At 45.8% G+C, this 19,894-nt stretch overlaps 1 protein-coding gene across 1 annotated transcript in view; it reads left to right on the plus strand.

The window, feature by feature from the left end:
• AMBRA1 (autophagy and beclin 1 regulator 1) overlaps nt 1–19,894 on the plus strand; it is a 1,783,669-nt gene that overhangs the window by 263,530 nt on the left and 1,500,245 nt on the right. The window lies entirely within an intron of this gene.

A 19,894-nucleotide genomic window follows, 5' to 3' on the forward strand; every position in this document is an offset into this window, starting at 1 on the left:
TGCATCCTCTTCTCAAGAAACCCACAGCTGATCCTTCTTGTCCAGCTAACTATCGCCCAATTACCATTGCTCCCTTTCTTGGCAAACTTCTGGAAAAGTTGTCCATCTTTGTTTACTTCATTCCAATTCTGTTGGCTGTCTCCATGACCACCAGTCTGGCTTCAGAGCTACCAGAAGCACGGAAACTGCTCTCCTAAACATCTGTGAAGATCTGCTCACCAACCTTGACTCTACCATTCCATCTGTCCTCATCCTCCTCGATCTCTGTTCTGCCTTCGACATGGTCAACCATACCATCCTGCTCAACCGTCTCCGTGAAAACCTGGGTATCACTGATCAGGTTCTGGCCTGGCTGACCTCTTTCCTCTCAGATCGACCCTCCCAGGTCCAACTTGGGTCCTTCCTTTCATCTATCTTCCTCTCTACCTGTGGTGTTCCCCAGGGGTCTAACCTCTCGCCCTGACTTTTCAACCAATACCTGTCAACTCTCGCCCACTGTATTGCCATTTTCTGCTCAAATTTCCAGTGCTACGCTGACGACACTCAACCCATTTTCAAGCTGCCCTCTGCCACCTCCTCTCCCATCTCTGATTGCCTAACTGCCATTCAAGATTGGTGTGCCACCAATGATCTTTGTCTGAATGCCAGCAAGACGGAGATCCTCCTCATCGGCACACCTTCCCCATCCTTTCCCCTCACTCTCTGGCCGTCCTCCCTTGGCCCTCCTCCTACCCCCACCTGCGAGGCTAAGAACCTCGGGGTCATCTTTGACTCCACCCTTTCCTTCTCCACCCACATCTGAGGTCTCTAAAAAGTCAAATTTCCGACTGCACCACCTCAGAGGTACTCTGCCTTTCCTCTCCTTCCCCCAGAAGCTCATGGTATCTCAAGCTCTGGTTCTCTCTAGCTTGGACTATTGTAACAGCCTCTTTCTAAATCTACCTGCCTCTACTCTCCGCAGCTAATCCAGAACAGGACTGCAAGACTTGTCCTTGGCCTCGAGCCCTGGGATCGTATCTCCCCAGCTCTGAAATCTCTCCACTGGCTCCCAGTGGATGCAAGGATTAAATTCAAAACCCTCTGCATTGTCCACAAGGCTTTCTGGGGCCTGGGTCCAAAATACCTTCAGCTATCCGTCCGCAAATACCTCCTCTCTCTCGAGCTCTTTGCTCCTCTACCTCCAACTCACTCAGGGTCAGTCGTTTTTCTAAGAAAGAAGCTGGGGGTAGACCTGTCTTCGGCTGGGGCCTCCCTCTGGAACAGCCTCCCTGCCACTCTAAAACTTGAGGAGAACCATCTCCGGTTCCGGAAGCACCTCAAGACCTTCCTCTTTTCTTCTGCCTTCGCTCCCCCTCTCCCCTGCTGATCTGTTTTCTCTTGGAACCGTCACCTGGCCACTCTCTGTCTTTTGGGCCCAGGTAGCTGCTCATCCTGCCACCCTCCCGCACTGCCTCCGGGCCACCCCTTGCACTGGAGTCTGTATCTGTACCCACACAGCCCCCCCTTTTTCTTCCTGCACTTATCAGACCTACCCTGTCTGCAGCCTTAAAACTAGCACTTGCAAATTGCTGGCTGCATTACCACTGTTTGTTGCCTTTATTATTTATTTATTGTTATTTATCTGTTTCTCTTCTGCTTCGCACTTTCCACCTCTCCCCCCTCCCATGCACTTTCCCCTCCCCCTTCTCGTTCTCAATGTCACTGGGCCTAGTAAGATCGCTGTTTTGTTCTCCCCTGTTGCCCTCCCTTGCCTTGTCGCGCTCTGAAACACTTGTGTACGAGCGCGGTAGAAATAAAATATCAATCAATCAAGCTTGAAATCTTTCAAGAAGGAGGGAGGGGAAAATCTTTCCGATGATATCAAGGAGGGCTATCGGGAGATAGTTGGCCGGATATTCCCTGGCGCTCTTCTTGAAAATACGTACCACCACTGCTGTAGTCCAAGAAGATGGGATTGATTTTACATCCTTACATCGGGTAAATATCTTGCTGATAAACTGAGCCCACTCCTCAGGATGGTGTTTCAAGTCTGTCAGGCCGTCTGGACCAGGTGCTCTTAATGATTTCAGTTTCTTGATGGTTCTTAAGATGTCATCTTTGTCGGTCAGGTCTTCCCATTCAGTGGTATTGATTTTCATCACTGTTTGGTTGGAGTCACCTGGGGGTTTGAAGAGCGCCGCAAAATAGGTTGTCCATTTAGATTCAGTTAGAGTTTGTAAGCGCATCATTTATCTGGGAAGCCGATGATTGAATAAGAGACCAGAACTCTCTGGTTTTCTTACTGCTCAAAGCCTGGCTTTGTAGTCTTGTTGGTAGAGCATCGCACAATGGCCCCTAATCCATGATTTGTAGATTTGGGTCTCTGCTGCTAGGGCCGCTCTTGTTACCCCGCGTATTTTGTTTCATTGCAGCTCTTTGAAGCTTTCTTATGTAACGTCTTTCATCCACTAACACTTTGCTGTAGCCGTGTTTAGCTGGAGGAGTGGCTTTGGATCGGTGGTCAGTCATTTTTTTCGAAAAAATAATGTGGAAAAAAAAGTCGAATTCCTTTTTTAAAATTATATATTTATTTTGGGGTCCGGGAATAACAAAAAAAATGGGTAAGACAAAAAAAAATTCTAAAAAGGGGGGTTGGGGGGGGAAACCCCCCATTTCAAATAAAAACGTATTAAAAAAAATAAATTCGACTTATTTTTTTTTACATTATTTTTTCGAAAAAATGACTTTCGACATTTTTGAATTCGAAAAAATGACTATGAACCCTTTGGATCTTGAGCTGTTGACAATTCTGTACTTAAGCAAAAGAGGATGGTAATTGAGAAGGACGGGCAGCCATCCTTGATCTGGCAGGGAAGATGGATTCTGGGAGCGGCGAGCACTCCAGGCGATAGTACATTATGGTAGCTGGCTGCTGTTCTTTGAACTGTGAAGTTCGAAATTAGGGGTATTTTAGCGTGTGAAACAAAAATATAATCCAGAGTTGCGAAAGAGCTGTCTCTTTGCCACGTTGGGATTTGCGGCCTGTTGTCCACGATTGTATCCGCGTTGTAAAAGTTTTGCGAGTTCATCAGTTTGAGCCATGCTGCACCAGGCTCTTCAGTTCCTGATCTTTTATCGATTGGTTCAGTGGACTTTGTATAGATTGGACACTTGGTGTTGAAATCCCCGCAAATGATTGTTAGGTGTTTGGTAATCGACAAGGTGCTCGTCGATCTCTTCCGAAATTGAAGTACAGAAGCAATCATTGGTGGTTCTCTGAGGTCTCCAGTACAGCGTCATGATCGCTAATTGAGTCTTTTCCAGCTTCGAGTGCGGAGCTTCACAGAAATCCCACATAAGGAGAACCACCAGATGGCTGTAAGCTTCTGATTATTCGCTTTGTGATATTGACAACAGAACCGGCCCGCACAGCCAGAAGGAGCCCCGATGAGGGACGACCAAACAAACCTTTGGTGGCAAGGGAGATGATCACTGTGTAGCCGCCGAGTGCTGGTATGTCCTCCAGCCACATTTCTTGTAGACAAAGGATGTCAAAGTCTGCAAGGTTTGTGCCACCTGGTTGAGTAAGGTTGAGGTGGCCTCTGATGTTCCAATATCCCATTTTGACAGAGGCTTGAATAGAGGTATTGAAGGTGTTCATCTGTGGTTGCTATTTCCTAGTTTTTGGGTCCAGGGCTTTTAGCAGCCCCGCCCAGAGCATATCGGATTAAATGAAATGGACAAAACATTAGCGTTTGCATCTTGCACAAAATTAGATTTGCAGAGCAGTCTGTACTATCGCCTGGTCCCCCAGAGGTAACTGGTTATGCCGGATACCCAGGAGCTGTTTTTTCTCCTGGTCAACAAATCCCAATTTCAAGCCCTGTAAAGTTTGCAAAGTTCGTTTCATATTGCATCTTCTTTCTCTCACCCTCTTGTTGTTCTTCGGGATATTCTTATTGGATTTTTAAAATTTATATTGTATATTCTTTGTCACCCCTTAGCCTTGTATGTATGTTTTCATGAGCTCCTTAAGCTTCCGCACATCCCCCTTGACAGCTCCAACCTTTCCCCTACCTTCGCTTACCCTCTGGGCAGCCTCCAGCCGCTTTTGTGGTTGGAGCACTGGTACTTCACTCCTGCTGTGCTCGGCAGCGTCATCCTTATGACTCCACAGCTCCGGCGTGTCTCGACGGCAGCTGCCTGTGTCGCTGTTCTTGGGCAGTCTTCGCTGGACTTGCTTTCCGTGTCTCTGCCACTGATCAGATCTGCCTCATTCAGACCTCCCAGGTATCTGTGGCAGTCTCCGTCCCGGCCGCTAATCTTCGGGTTCCTTGGAACGCGACCAGTCTCCTCTTCCCTGTTCGTCCAGGACTGGTTACTGGAAAACCGACTAAGTCCGTCCTTTTTATCATTAACTTTGCCTTTAGACAGCTGTACCATGTGTGTTGGTTCCCCGGTGGACCTTCGCCTCCTTGCTAAATCTTTCTCGTCTGCAGGATTGGACGCAGAGTTGGGTGCAGAGTTTTCCCATCAAACCTTGCTGGAACAGCATAGCAGAGTTGGACAGAGATTGGTGTGAACTCCACGGTTCACCTGCGGTCTGGAAACATGGGGAATCCCTCGAAACATTGCAGTGAGTCGACTACACTGTTCAATCCAGGGAAACACCTACTACTGAGGGGGAGTAGCCTGGCACTTGCTGCTTGTATGTATGAATTGAGGAGTGGGGGAAAATGCAATTACAATCCCCCCATCTATTAACGGACGCAGAAATGTTAGCAGCTTCTAACCTGCCGCTTCCCCTCTCGCAAGAGGAGTTCTGTAAGGCAAAGATGTATGAGCAGCAACAAACTGGGAATGCCTCCACACAGAGCCTCCCTGACTCAAACGTGCAACGGCATAACCCGATTACGGGCTTCTTTTGTCCCGTAAAGAAAGATACTCAACCGTGGAAACAAGATTTAAATGCAAAACCAAAAACAGTACGGGAACAGAACTCCGATAATGTTATGATCCCTAAAATCCTGGATATTGACAAACCTATGTCTGTGAACACACTGATGAACTCGCTGAGGATTACTTGGTCACTTCCCAATTAACCCTCCCCCCATCCGCATATCGTGTGACTGGATATATGATTTCTCTGTTGATAACTTGGAGGGATTCATTATGGATGTTATTGAACAGAACAGGGGGCACAAGGGAAAATATGTAAAGTCAGAATACCCATAGACCCACATACAGTATGGACTTAGCCAAGAAAAGAAAAAAAAATCGCAACCAAATCAGGATGGTCCAAAGACACACACACATTACCTATGTACAAAAAAGGGAACAGATATGGTACCTGCTGCAAAAATATAAAAAATGTTTTAGGGCTTCTCATGCAGAGGTGTTGCAACTGGATGCAGAATGAGTGCTCTCTTCCCTATGTAACAAACAAGCAATATTTTTGTATTTTTGATCACTGATGAATTATCAAGGCATGTATTATAAGGGTAGGTTGGTGAATGCAGTTTCGGAGGATGAGTGGGTAACACACTTTTAAAATCTATTTGCTCCGTTACCTACTGTAAGACCTATTGTAGTACCATGCCTTGAGGATGATAATCCCGGTACATCTATCGATGTGGGAATGGAGGTAATACTCAAAGCTATTAAATCCATCAGCGCCTCTAGGACTGTGGGACCAAATAGATTAACTTACTTTTTATATCGGACCCAGAGATCTGGTCAAGAACCCTCTCAACCCTGTTTACAGAAATCGGGCGGACTGAACAATTCCCTTCTACCTGGGCATAGGCCCATGTAGTGCCAATGTATAAGAAAGGTGTCCATGCAGACCCCTGTAACTATCGGCCAATTGCTATCATTGATGCTGATGGTAAAAAAAAAATCTAGTTTACTATTGCAGCATTTGGGGCTAGGGGGATGTGAAAGTGGACACACTTAAAGTGGCAGACAGGTTTTTCGAAGACACATGGGCATGGGGCTTAATGGTCTCTTTACAAAGTGTATGAAACAGGCTTGGTCCAAAGCAAACTCCCGGTCTATTTGGCCTCAGTTGACCTCTCAGTGGCTTTTGACTGTGTGGACCAAAATCTTTGGAAGAAACTTCAGGGCTGGGGTATACCAATAGGTCTACTGACGTTGCTGATTGGCCTGTACGATCAAACATCAATTCAGGTCATTTTCAATCAGCAAGGAGCATTCACTAGGCTCATACTGACATATAGAGGGGTAAGGCAGTGTGTGGTTGCCCCATTCCCCTTTAATTTATACATCTCTGATATGGGCAACTACCTACATCCTAGGGCCATGGTAATCCCGAAACTACGCAGCATCAGCCCGTTGTGGCTTGTTTACGATGATTACCTCATAGTCTTTGATAAAACTCTTATAGGCCTACAATACTTGTTGGAGGGACTTGCCAGCTTTCTAACTGCTCATTCACTGTCGATTAACATTACCAAAACTAAGGTCATGTGCTTTACTAATAAAAAGGAAAAAGTACCATTCAAATGGCACATAGGAAGTGAACAGGTAAAGACAACAGACTTTGTCCTGTATCTGGGCTTCCATATCCTCTCCAGGAAAGCCAACAATGTCGTCATTCAGTGGTTGTGGCGCAAATCTGTAAATCTGGCAAATCAAACAGCCAAAATAGACTCAAAATATGACAAATTCTCCTTATTACCGGCAATTCGGTATTAAGGTAAGTGTGTGCCTAAACTTCTGACTGTATGGCTTACAGGTCTATGATATTAAGATTATGCAAGCATTGCCTGCTCTGGAAGCCCTCATTTGGAGGCGAGTACTACGTATGCCTAGTGTCGATTCTTCATGCGACCATTCGATATGAGCTTGGGTTGAAGCCAAGGGTTTACTGGCAATATCTTACCCTTTACTGGAAAATTCTGGCTGCCTGTAAAGATTCACTATACGAAGACTTGAGGTACATTAATGAACAAAAGGGCTTGGAAACGCCTGAAGATTTGGCTGCCTTGTGTAACGATTTGATTGCAAAGTGTGGGGGGGGATGCAAATGACCTTTTTGGTAACCTGCACAGGGTAAAGCGCTTTATACAACTGGGATTGGGCCTGTACTGTGGATACATTCCATCAATACTACTGATTCATCTGAGAGGTGACCACAAAAGAAGAGGAACCCTGGCACCCTTCTTAGCTGTATATCCAGAAAATAATTCACGTCTACTCTTCCTCCGGTTCCGCTGGAACATAATCCATAGAAATTAGATCCTTATGCGTTAAGATCTGGTAGACGATGGGGTGTTGTCTTGTAGATTCTGTTAATGGTTAATGTGATCAACGGGAAACATTGAAACACTTGTTGGAATGCCAAGGTCTATGGGGCTTGCGTGCAAACATTTTTCGAAAGCACAATTGTAAAATTGTAAACTCTACCACTGACAGTTTTTGGAACACATGTCTTTTGGGATCAACCACATCAATTATGGTTGCAGTGGTGAGAATATTTAAAGAACTGAATTTGGACAATGATCTTGATGCTATAAACTTCAGGAAATGGGTTGTTCTTAATGTAATGTATGATACTGAAGCTGTTATTAATTGAATAATCTAAATGGTACTTTTTCTTGCTTCATTACTACTCGCAACTAATTTATTTTACTCTTTTATTTTCCCATTTCTTTTCTGTTAGTTTTAACCAAATGACAATAAAAATATTTTAAAAAGCAGTGGTGTGAGGGACCAAAGGTACTTGAGTGGGGATTAAGGAAGGTGGGGACACCAAAGGGTTGGATGAATACTGCATTTCCCAGGGCCATTGTCACCAATCCCATAAAGGAGTTCCCCTTGCATGAGATCCACCGCTGGGTGCCACCCCCAGGGGGACTATCAGGTAGCGGCCTCATTTTGCTGGCCTCGTGGAAAGGTGCCTCGTCGATGGATGTTGTGACAATACCCTGGGATTCGTCACAGTATGCACAATTGTATAATTATTCAATTTACACAAAAAGAAAGACTATGGGTCAAATTTGCATTATAGAGCGAAAAATACGGGCAGATGTGTGGTGAAAATACATCTTAATAGTAGATACAACAAATATAATTTGTCCTTTTTGGAGTTCTTTAGAGGGTAGCCCATTGTTGTCAAAATGTCCCAAGTAGCTAGTCGGTTAGTGTCCCTCGAACTTGTTTGAAGAACCAGATCCTATTTTGTCCCCCTTGGGGCAGCTGCCCTTCTAAGTATCCATCAACAGGCCCCATACTCCAATTTCAGGTTAGTAGCTGTCGGAGTGGCAGCTTTGGCTAGAAAACATGTCTAAATCACACAATTTAATATTCCTTAAAATAGATGAATAAATAATTGTTTGTGCAGCTCATACCCCCTTATAAAGTGTACTTGTAGCTTACAAAATTTGTAACAGAACTACTGTTACTCAGTAGACTTATTCATTTTGATTGACCTCATGAGCTGAAAGCTTGAATTTGTCCCTTTGAGATACGCATGTAAGGGTATCTGACTGCAGTAGATTTGTTCAAACACACTATGAAATTGGCAAGCTTGTGTTGGGTCAGTGGTCATGGCGTTTCCATCTTTTGGACTAAGGTCTATCCATAAGTCTCAAAAACATGCGCTTTCCTAGCTGGATTGCAATTTGATCTCTTAACCTAGGAAGTGCGGTGGTTGCAATCTACATCCCTATGGTGCTTAAATATAAGTTGTGAGAAACCTGACGTTATTCTCCCACCTACTCCCCCAGGATCTTCCATTTCGGTTGCCTGGGAAGGGCCATCGCGTTTGGATCCCGTCCCTGGGGGTAGACAAGCGAGGCAGGATCACCTGAGTGGAGGGTCATGGGGTTTTTGGAGGAGAATACCTGAGGGGGTCACATGGTATTCCCCCTTTTCCAATGATGCACCAACCCACTCTCCCTCAGTCTTAATGGGGGTATTTCCAATCACGTCCCATCTCCCTCTCCCCATGTCCAATACGTACTGGGATGAGGAAGAGGCAATCAGGAGTAATTAAGATTATCCATAGAAACAACATGGGGGGATACAAAATGAGGCTTATCTAACACCTTTGAATTGTCCCACTAAAAGTCAGGCACATTTCCCTAACTGTGTACACTTGACTCCAATTGCCTCTCGCCTGCAGTATAGAAATGGTGTTTCTGCCAGAATCGGGGAGTGAGCTGCGGATGTTGACTGGATCATGTACCAGTCCCAACTGTGTCCAAGGGGCAAGTGGTGAGACCCTGTCCTCGATCCAAACCCATTTGCCCTGCTCGCTGGAGCTGCGCTACTGAGTTTTGTGAGACAGAGAAGGCGCGGGTTGTTGGAGCGGGAGCAGGATCGTTGTTGACAGAAGAGCCTGATAGAAAGTGGGACAAAAACAAGCAAAAGCGGTGAAAGAAAGCAAAGCACAATGACAGAAAAGGTGCCCTAGAGGCGAGGAAGTAATGAAAGACAGTAAAGTGTGCTGGCGGACGGAAACGGCCAAGTGTGGGTGCAAGAGAGACCCGAAAGTAAGGAGAGGGGTACTGGCAACCCGAAACGAGAGAGACAGCAAAGAGACAGTGAGAAGGAAAACCTACAGTTAAGAGAGGATGCAAGCAACCTGAAAGTGAGGAAGAGGGTTCAAGCATCGGAATACAGAGTGCAAGAGGCACGTTAAAGGGCAAATGAAGGTGCAAGAAAGCATAGTGTAAAGTAAGGAGAGCTGTGCAAGGGGCACAGAAAGGTGGAAAGAAGGTGCAAGTGTTCATGTCAAAGAACGTGTGTGAAAAGCAAATTAAAGTGGAAAAGGACTGAGTGAAAGTGGCACAGAAGAGTAGGTGCCAGAGAATAAGGAGAGGGGTTTAGGTCAGAGTGGTCACGCCTGGCAGGAGCAAAGAGCCTGGCGTTCTCGAAAGTCTCTGATGCTACCCCCATGAAAGAACTGTAACCGTTTGTTGAACTTCTTAAACAGGGGCCTATTCTTGTGGAAGGGAACCCCAAGAGGCCCATGAAAGACATTGTTAAACTTGGCGAAGAGAGGGCTAGACTTGGGGAAGGGAACCCTGAGAGGCCCAACAGGAGCTGTCTTTTTTTGTTTTTGGAACTGGAAGGATCAAAGCTTCAAGAAGGTAACCCCCGGAGACCCAGAGACATTGCAAACCCTAGTGACTTGCACCAAGAGCCCTGCATGCAAGGTTCCAAGGGCAACCCTTTGGGGTTGAGCTATTTTGAACTGGCAGAACTACACCTATTGGGAAGACTACCTGAAACAAGCTGTGGTTTACATATTCTTTTTTCTTTGTCACCATTTTTCTTAAAGAAAATCCCATAACACATTTTGTTTGAGTGAGGGCAAGCATAGTTTTGCACACATACAAACTTTAGTTTTGAATTTACGGACGTCGATGGGCCTTAGAAGCATCAGTTGAGAGAATAATCCCCTTAGAATTAGGGCCATGTAGGCATTAAACCAACCCCACAAAGTTTGATAACAAAGGTTTTCAATTTGTTAATTTTGGGTGTCTCTCTTGATCTTGTAACTGTCTCACAAAGTCTCTCTGCTGAAAGAACAGTAACACAGTGAAGGTATTTAGATTTTCGGACTGCAAATAGTTAATGAATGGGACATTGGATTTGGGTTCCATCTTGGTTGGTGCTGCTTACTATCTAAAACAGCGGAATAGGAACTTTCTGGGCTCACTAACTTCACTCTGCCAAGCCGAGATAAAGTTAAATGCACAAAGACCTAATCATACCTCACTGAATCCTTTTTACCATTGGTGCCCGCAGAGGAGTGCGCTAACATAACTGACTCAACCCAAGGTAACTGTCTTAAGCAATGCGAGGGATGTTAATTAGTGTCAGGGTAATTACTCCCTGGCAGGTTTTGGCTGCTCTCACCCAATGCATTATCAACATGCAGATTTACAGGGGAGGAGGGAGTAGGGGTGTTTAAACAAATAAAAATAAAAAAGCAACCCCATAAGATGGCCTTCATTTAAATGTTATGCAAGCTGTTGACCCAGGGTTGGTAGATTGGCACATTTGTCTTTTTATGACATGGCGCATAGGAGCAACAATGAGTGGGAGCGATTTGATGTCCGAAGAGAGCTGCAATGGACAGAGGGAGAGCTGCACATTTGGATATGGAGGTTACGGAGACCAAACTCTGGATGGTGAGCCTAGCAGGAAGGGCTGAAGAGGCCTGACAAATTGAGCAGATGCAGTCTGAGTGCCAGCCGAAAGGGACCTTGGTTTTGTGGGAATCTTATCAGTCAGTGACTGCTTTAGATGACTAAGATTGCCCCAGATTCAGCCAACAGTCTTCTGTGGATACTAATTAGTGCCAAGACTAAAAAAAACAAGGGCCAGGCAAATTCTTCCCTTGTCTGGGCTTCTCGACTGCGTTTCCACTCTCTATGGCCAAGGTCTTCACAGTGTTGGGGTCTCAGTGTCAAGCAGTTTCTGGATTACTTTACAGCAGATTGGAGTGGTCTAGTGTATGCCTGGTCTCTCCCAACTTTTACTTGGTTGCCTCGTGGACGTCTGTGCAAACTCTTGTGAGGGGTCAGAAATGTGAGGTGGACAACTTTTGGATAATTTTTAAAATATGCTATTTTAGTAAAGTACAAGATTAACAAAACGCCTCACTATCCATACCCTGACGAAGATTTCCCTGCATATCAGAAAACTCTCAAGCAAAGGATATCTGGCCCTCACACTTATAGATAAAATACACAAGAAAATAAATGGCAATTTACAACATCAGCAACTGCATTTAGAATGTATTCAGTCTTTTGAATGGATTGTGTCCTCCCACGTATTCCTCATCTTGTGATATTTTATCGCCAGCTTCACTGCTTCTGAATTTTTTTTTCGCCAGAGGGCGCTGTGCTCGAGGTCGTGGCTTTGATTGTCCCTCGACAGACTCCATACCGTGTCGGCGTCACTGTTGGTATAAATGGCTCGAGCTGCGCCCGTTGGCTTCAGTTCCGTTTTTCCGATTTGCTTCGCTCTCGAACAGCGCGCTTTGAAGTTTTCTGTGTCAACATGTCGTCATCTACTGCTTCTACACCCAAGACTGGGTTTAAGAAGTGTATCGACTGCGGTTCGAAGATGTCAATTACTGATCCTCACTGCATCTGGCTTTGGTGCCTGGGTTCAGATCATCGAACCGGCGACTGTGGCTCCTGTCAGTCGATGACGGAGAAGGCCCTCCGTGAGAGTAAAGTTAAACTAGCGGTGGGGCGGGAGGCCACTTTGAAGGCCTTGTTGAAAAGACATAAAAATGTGTCGGATTCAAAAGAATTGGAACGTCACAAAAAACACTCTAAAAGATCCCGATCTCGTAGTAGATTGAGGCGATCTTCATCTTCTAAAAAAGTTAAAAGGAGACATGGATCTCCATCATCATCCGATACATCGACTGAATTGGTTCGATGCCCTAATAAATCTGATTCCCCAAGTAAATGGGAGGACTTGAGAAGAAAGATGATGGAGGTCTTTGAGAATTCGGCCTCGACCCCCTCAAAGAAATCTCAAGAGCCAGACCCTGGTCACTCCATTGGACGACACAGGGAAGTCGGAAATTACTGCGGTAAAACCCAGTAGTATGGGTGAAACCTGTAAAACTGGAGTCGACAAATCGTCGAGGAATCCTCGAGAGTCGAGTGTCTCCCTGACACCAAATAAAAAACAGAAGTTGTCGAAAACATCTGCAACTTTGTCGACGCCATCAGTGTCGACAGCTTCGACATTGATGCCTAAAGTGTCTTTGACGCCTTTGTTGAAGACTTCATCGGGACCGTCGAAGATTCCTTCGACACCTTTGAAAAATCCTTCCATTCCTTCGATGAAAACTCAGGAGGAAGAGAGATTTACACCATTACCAGAATCACACTTTTTTAAGTCTTTGTCTTCGATTTTTGAAGAAACTGGCTCTGAGGATAAGGGAATCTCTCCTTTTTCAGTTTAATATGGCACTAGACAAGTTCCAGAGGAATTTATAGACCCAGAATCTAAAATGAGAGACCTGTGCGAGACTCTGCATTCTGCTAGTGGTATTGACACGTCACCTGAGCTAGAGTTTGCAAGACCTGCCCCTGCAGCACATGCAGATTCAGGGTACAGGAGTTTAATGTCACGACCCTTTCCCCAGACCCCCACTGGCAAGTCCACTTGGCAGGTAGGATCAGGGCTCGGGGCTCCATTAAGGCCTTGAAGGCCTGGCACCCACTCCCAAGACACTCTTGGAGCCAGTCCCGGCGTCTATGGCGCAGGCTCATACACTTTGAAGAACATATGTAAAAGGGGACTACTTTTTTCATTTGGGCCTGAAGCTAACATGGAGGCAGCCACATAGCTTGGTTCCTAGGAACTAAGCTATGCGGTATAGTGTTTTGGGTGTGATGGCCTAGGGACTACTTTATCTGGACTACTTTGTTGATGCTATTTAAACCACACCCGAGCAAGAAAGCACTCTTTGCATTACTTTGCAGACTGCAACGTGACGCTCACTGTGTCCTGTGATACCCACGAGCCTTGGAGAAGCGAACCTGCAGAGGATACAAAAGGGACATCGTTAGCAGCATCTTACCTGCATTCTCCATCCTGTTATCCGCTCTCAGCTCCAGGGAACAGCTTCTTCTGGACACTGCATACCTTCCGGATCGAAAGACCTGAAAGAGGAAAGGAGAGGACAATATTGGAAAAGGCATACCCTGACATTGCTAAACTACAAACAGTACTAGAAGCTTACCTGGCTGGTCGCCTCACGGCCGGCACCGCTCTGGAGTTCCACACACGCTGGAGAAGCACCGCGACTTCTAAGGAAAGAAGAAAACAGGTTAGCAAAAGCAAGACACGGTAGCACCGCGCATAGCGCTTACCGCATCTCAGCGCCCATCACGCGACATCATTTACCGGCGAGGCCCAACTTAACCAGTTCGTAACGCGGAAGCTGCGCACACCAAAGGGAACAAAAAGTCATTGTTAGACAAAGGCATACAAGGATAACTACGCTATACAGAACCGCTGCAATAAGACCTACATGAGAGACATTTTAACGGGCACGCGCCAGTGAAGTAACTTGGTTACACACGCCCACAGAAGACAACGCGCCCCTGCCAAGAAGGCAGGACGGTAAGCACGCCTAATTCCACAGCAAGGTGAGGAGAGGGACCAGAGGGGCTGAAGTAACACGCGGTGGTGGGAGGGTACTTACCTCAGTTGGCCAGTCTTGAACCTAGCCCTCCTGTATTTTCAGGCTGAACATCCTCCGTAGACAACATCCAGGGAAACTAGGGAGAAGATTCTGGCAACCAACCCGCGGTGAGTGGTGTCCCCGTGGATACCAGGTGAGCGTAACATTTAATGAACAGAATGGTACAATATATGGGCTGGAGTAGAGCCTCACCCACTTTTGAACAAGGCGATATGACGGACATAATTGTTAGGGGCCACAGAAGGATCCAGTTCTCCCCTTCCATAGGGCGCTTCAGAGAACAGTGGAATAGAACTGGGAAACCCCTGACAACATTGCTGCGGTAAACCGCAATTTTCCTAAGAAGTATAGAACTTCTACTTCTGATCCCGAGTAGCTGAATAGACATCACATTCCAGAAATTCTGGTTATTCGGGCTGCATCTACCTCGAAACAAACTGCATATCCAACCATACCTCCGGCTAGACAGGATAAGGTTGATGCTTGGGCCTGCAAAGTTTTTACTTCGGGTAGCATGGCTTTAAAGTCAACCAATGTCACCTGTACCCTAGCCAGGTTCACACATACCCTGTCGGAATGCATTTTGGCGGCGGCTGAACATATTCCGAGAGGCGAGGAAAGGGAACTCTTCATGAATATTGTCAAAGACGGGAAGGAGGCAATGGGGGGAATGTGTCCAGTCTGGACTGGACTGGATACTGCTGAAAGTATTAGCAGATCCATGGCATCAAGCACAGTGCTACGCAGATTTGCGTGGTTGAGAAAGTCGGGTTTTGCACCAGATGTGCAGGCCAGGCTTCTCGACATGCCTTTTGATGGCTCGTGGCTGTTTGGTAGTAAGGCTGATGAGAGCCTAGAAAAACTACAGACCTCAAAAGCGGCAGCTAAATCCCTTAGTGCCTCCATGCGACAGTCTCAGAAACCCTATTTGGGCTCATCCTCCTGGAGGGGTCGTCCTTTTCGCTGCTACTCTTCTTTTGGTAGAGGAAGAGGACAGGCTTTTCAAAGGGGCAAAAGAACTCGTGGTGGACGAGGAAAGACTACAAAGCCATCTTCAGGAGCGGCATCTTTAACCTCAGCCGCTTCTGCAGCAGCCTCCAAATCACTCGGAGGCCTTGTCATACAATACACCAGTGGGAGGCAGAATCTCTCAGCATCTGAAAGAACGGCGGGGCATTACTTCAGATGCTTGGGAACTGGAAACAGTAACTCAAGGTTACTGCCTTCCCTTCCTAAAAAGGCCTCACGATCATCCACCGGGAGCCAACTCAACCAAAATTCCACACCCGCTCCTTTTGAAGGAAATTTTAACCCTGCTAGAGAAAGGTGCAATAGAACATGTACCTGTGGCGGAGCGAAACGAGGGTTGGTACTCCTCTTATTTTCTCATCCCAAAGAAGGACGGAGGATTGAGACCCATCTTGAACAAGTTCCTCAGGAAGGACAAGTTCAAGATGGTAACGCTTTCTCAGATCCTTCAGGCTCTCCAACTCCAAGACTGGTTGGTATCATTGGACCTTCAGGATGCTTAATGTGCCAATCCATCTCAAGGACAGAAAGCCTGAGGTTTGCAGTTGGCACTTGCATCTGCCGGCCTTTGATTTTCTGAGGTTGCTCTGCCTCATGGCATCCTGCATTTTTCTGGTGCCAGAGGCCAGATTGAGAATGAGATCCCTTCAGTGGGCCTTCAGATCTCAGTGGTCCCAGATCTTGGGAAGTATGTTGGATCTTCTGCAAGTCCCGAGCGCAGTTGCTCAGGATCTGATATGGTGGGCTTGCAACAACAACATCCTCAAAGGGGAATCTTTTTGGCAACCATGGCCGGAGATAACAGTAGTAACGGACACCTCACTCACGGGGTGGGGAGCCCAAACCAACGATCTGACAATAAGCGGTCGTTGGTCTCCATCGTTGTTCAAACTACACATGAACCTGTTGGAGCTGAGGGCAATCAGACTAGCGCTGAAAGCCTTCCTGCCCTCTGTACAAGGAAAGAATGTCCTGATAATGACGGACAACACGGTGGCCATGTACTACCTCAACAAAAGAGGCGACGTAGGATCACTACTGCTGTGCTGAGAAGCAATGGAGCTCTGGTTTTGGGCAATATGGGAAGGAATCTCTCTATCGGCAGTTCACGTTGCCGGAGAGCAAAACACGGCGGCAGACGCAAGTCTACCACAAGTGGGAGTTAGCTCAGGAAGTCCTTTTGGAGAACTTCACCCTTTGGGAAATCCTCAAGTGGATCTTTTCACGACTGCAGTAAACCGGAAGTGCAAACAGTATTGCTCAAGAGAATTTCCCCCGAGAGTAGCTCTAGCAGACACGTTCGTGGTGGACTGGGAGTTCCCTCTACTGTACGTGTTTCCTCCAGTCACCGTGATTCCTCAAGTAATCAGGAGGTTGAGAAAGTTCAGGAAAACCATGATCCTAATTGCCCCAGATTGGGCCAGGAGGACGTGGTACCCGGACCTTCTGGACATGTCCATCTGCCCTCCAATACATCTTCCACAAAGAGAGGATCTTCTCTCGCAAGAGCAAGGTTGGGTTCTCCATGCAGAGGTCAAGGAACTCAACTTTCACGCATGGTTTCTGAAAGGTTGAGATACAGGGATTGGGATCTTCCAGACAAGTAATGGAAATTTTGCTTTCGTCCAGAAGGCCAGCAACAAAATCCTTGTATCAGTGTTGTTGGAACAAATTCAGTAACTGGTGCAAAGATAAGGATGTGGACCCTTTTCATTGTGGCACCCCAATTGTGCTATCTTTCCTATTGCATCTAGCCAATCTGGGGCTCCAGATCGGAACAATTAAAGGATATCTTGCTGCGTGGTTCATTTTCAAGTGCTCCTCGGAAGAGGTTTCTTTCTTCAAAATTCCACTAATCATTCAGTTCCTGAAATAACTTACCAATGTATATCCACCAGTACCGTTTCATGTCCCAACTTGGGATTTAAACTTAGTTGTTACATTTCTAACTTGTATACCATTTGAGCCTCTGCACACCTGGCCATTGAGGCTTCTAACACTAAAAACTGTCCTTCTTGTAGCATTAACATCAGCCCGCAGGGTAAGTGAACTACAGGCTCTCATGTAAACCTCCATATATCACGTTTTACAAGGACAAGGCAGTTCTTAAGGTTAAACCATCTTTCTTACCGAAAGTAGTTTCTGACTTACATTTGTCACAAAAAACCATTTTACCAACATTATATCCTCCTCCTCATTTGGGTAAAGAAGAGGAGAGACTGCATAGACTGGACCCCAAAAGGGCCATCAGTTTTTACATTTGAAGAATGTCAAAATTACGTCAAGATAACCAACTCTTTGTGGGTTATACAGGTCATAAATTGGGGTTGGCGGTGACAAAGCAAACTATATCCCGCTGGATCATTCTAGCTATATTGGAATGCTACAGATTAGCAGGAAAATACCCACCGGATGGGCTACGGGCCCATTTCACTAGGGGAATGGCTACTTCTGCGGCTTTGAAGAGGGGAGTTCCTGCAAAAGATATTTGCTCGGCTGCAACATGAGCATCAATGCATACCTTTATCAAGCATTACTGCTTAGATGCCTCCTCCGTCCATGAGAACAATAACTAGTGCTCCCACCTCCAAATTGACCACTGCTATGGGAGTCTATCAAAAGATGAGGAATACGTGGGAGGACATGATCAATTCGAAGAACAAGTTAGTTGTCAACTGTAACGTTCTTTCGACTGGATGCTCCTCATCGACCCTCCCAGCCTACCCCGCAGTACAGTTTACGTTTCTTACACTTTCCTCCCATGAAGGGCCTATCAGTCACGGGACACGCCTGGGTGTTCCTCGAATATTTCATCGAAAAAACAGAACTGAAGCCAACGGGCACGGCTCAAGCTATTTATACCAACGTCGACACGGTACAGAGTCTGTCGAGGGACAATCAACGCCACAACCTCGTGCACAGCGCACTCTGCTGAAAAATAAAATTCTGAAGCAGCGAAGCTGGCGATAACGAATATCACAAGATGAGGAATACATGGGAGGAACATCCAGTCAAAAGAACGTTACAGTTGGTAAGTAACTTGTTCTTGTTTATAACCTGGGTGAACTCCCGTTTCCCACTTTCATAAAGCTATGCAAATTACAATTTCCATGCTTTGCTTCTGCCTTTCCCGACCCCGCCATTAAGGCTGCTTTTGTTCTTTCTCTTTTGAGATGTATGGCGGCAGCCTGGGCAAACAGCCTATTGGAGGCTGACAACTCTGTGCTCTGATTTTGAGGCCTTATTAATGCCATGAATCAGGTATTTGATTTTCTCCATAAGGCCCAATCAATGGACCTGGAATTTAGATTCTTCATAAGGGAAAGCGAAGTTGCTAACTTATGTGGCACAGTGGGTGAAAACCACATTAGCAGCGTTTTCATTGATTTCTGCCTCATTCCCGGATTTATTGGTCCTCATCCTACATTTGGAAGCTACAATGTCAGAAAGACATTTGGGTAGAAGGCACCATAACTGTGTTTGTCGAAACTTGTTATCAAACAGGAAATCTTACCAGAGCCTATACAATTTTGCCTGTTACCAGATTCCTTAACCCAAGAAGAATGGAATTATGTAGACGGTGCAAAATTATGTATATATTCTGGGCAAACCGGACCTTACATTCGCGCTTGCCCAAAGCTTCCAAACAAGCCTGGGAAATGCCAAGACTCCTTCCCAGAGGGGGCTGCAGATTGGAGTTTACTTCCTAAGGGCCCTTTGCTGGCCAAGTCTGCTATGCACACATACCTTGATGTACAATTTTGGTTGCCCGACTGAGAGCCGCATCCAGTCCTAGTTAAGTTAGATTCTGGCGCCATTGAAAATTATGTGGATGTTCAATTGGCCAAAAGGCATGGGTTTCCTGCGATTCCGAAGGGACACTGAGTCTGTAATATAGGCAGTGGCTAGTACTGCACCGACCTCCAGCCTACTAATGGACCAAGCTACAAGGTCCTAACTGCGATTACCCAAGGACATTGAGAGTCTGAGGTTTGACCTGCAATTTGGAGTTCTGTGACTGTATAGACAACCCCGATATTAATTGGGTGGTCAAGACTGCTCCCTTTTCTTCTGAATTTTGTTGGGAAAACTGTCTCAGCAAGCGCTTTGCCCAGGACCAAGCTTCTCAAGCTCTACTGGTAGGAATTCAAGCCACTGGGGCTGTGTCCGGATAGAGCCATCTCCTATAGCCAGTGCTCAGATTGGATTTGGAAGTAGGAATATTTGACTCCTATTTTTTTTAAGTTGGGAGTAAAATGATTTTTTTAGGGAGTATAAATGTAAGGCCAATTCTCAATAAGTATTTTCTAAGCGAGTAAAAATGAGTTTTAACTGAAAGAGAACTGTTTTTGTAATATTTTTCTTTGCACCTAGTTATTAATGCATATTCAAAAATACATGTTTATTTCTTAAAATCTGGCAGTTAAACTAGTAGTTTCTTCCAACTTGTCTGAGCTGTGAGGGTGAAAGCGTGTCGTTTCCTATTTTTTGTTGGGAGTATTTTTACTCCCCATTTTTTTTTTGGGCCGTATTTGCCCATTTCTAGAAAGTAAAAGTGGCTGATACACCCCTTATCTGTAGGGCTGCCTATACCAGAGGAATATAGGGATGGATTTGATAGGAGGCAAGCAGAACTACCACCACTCCAGAGTCCCTATGATTGCACTGTCATTT

Source organism: Ambystoma mexicanum, chromosome 11, assembly GCF_040938575.1.
Source record: "Ambystoma mexicanum isolate Mex_15411 chromosome 11, UKY_AmexF1_1, whole genome shotgun sequence".
NCBI lineage: Eukaryota > Metazoa > Chordata > Amphibia > Caudata > Ambystomatidae > Ambystoma > Ambystoma mexicanum.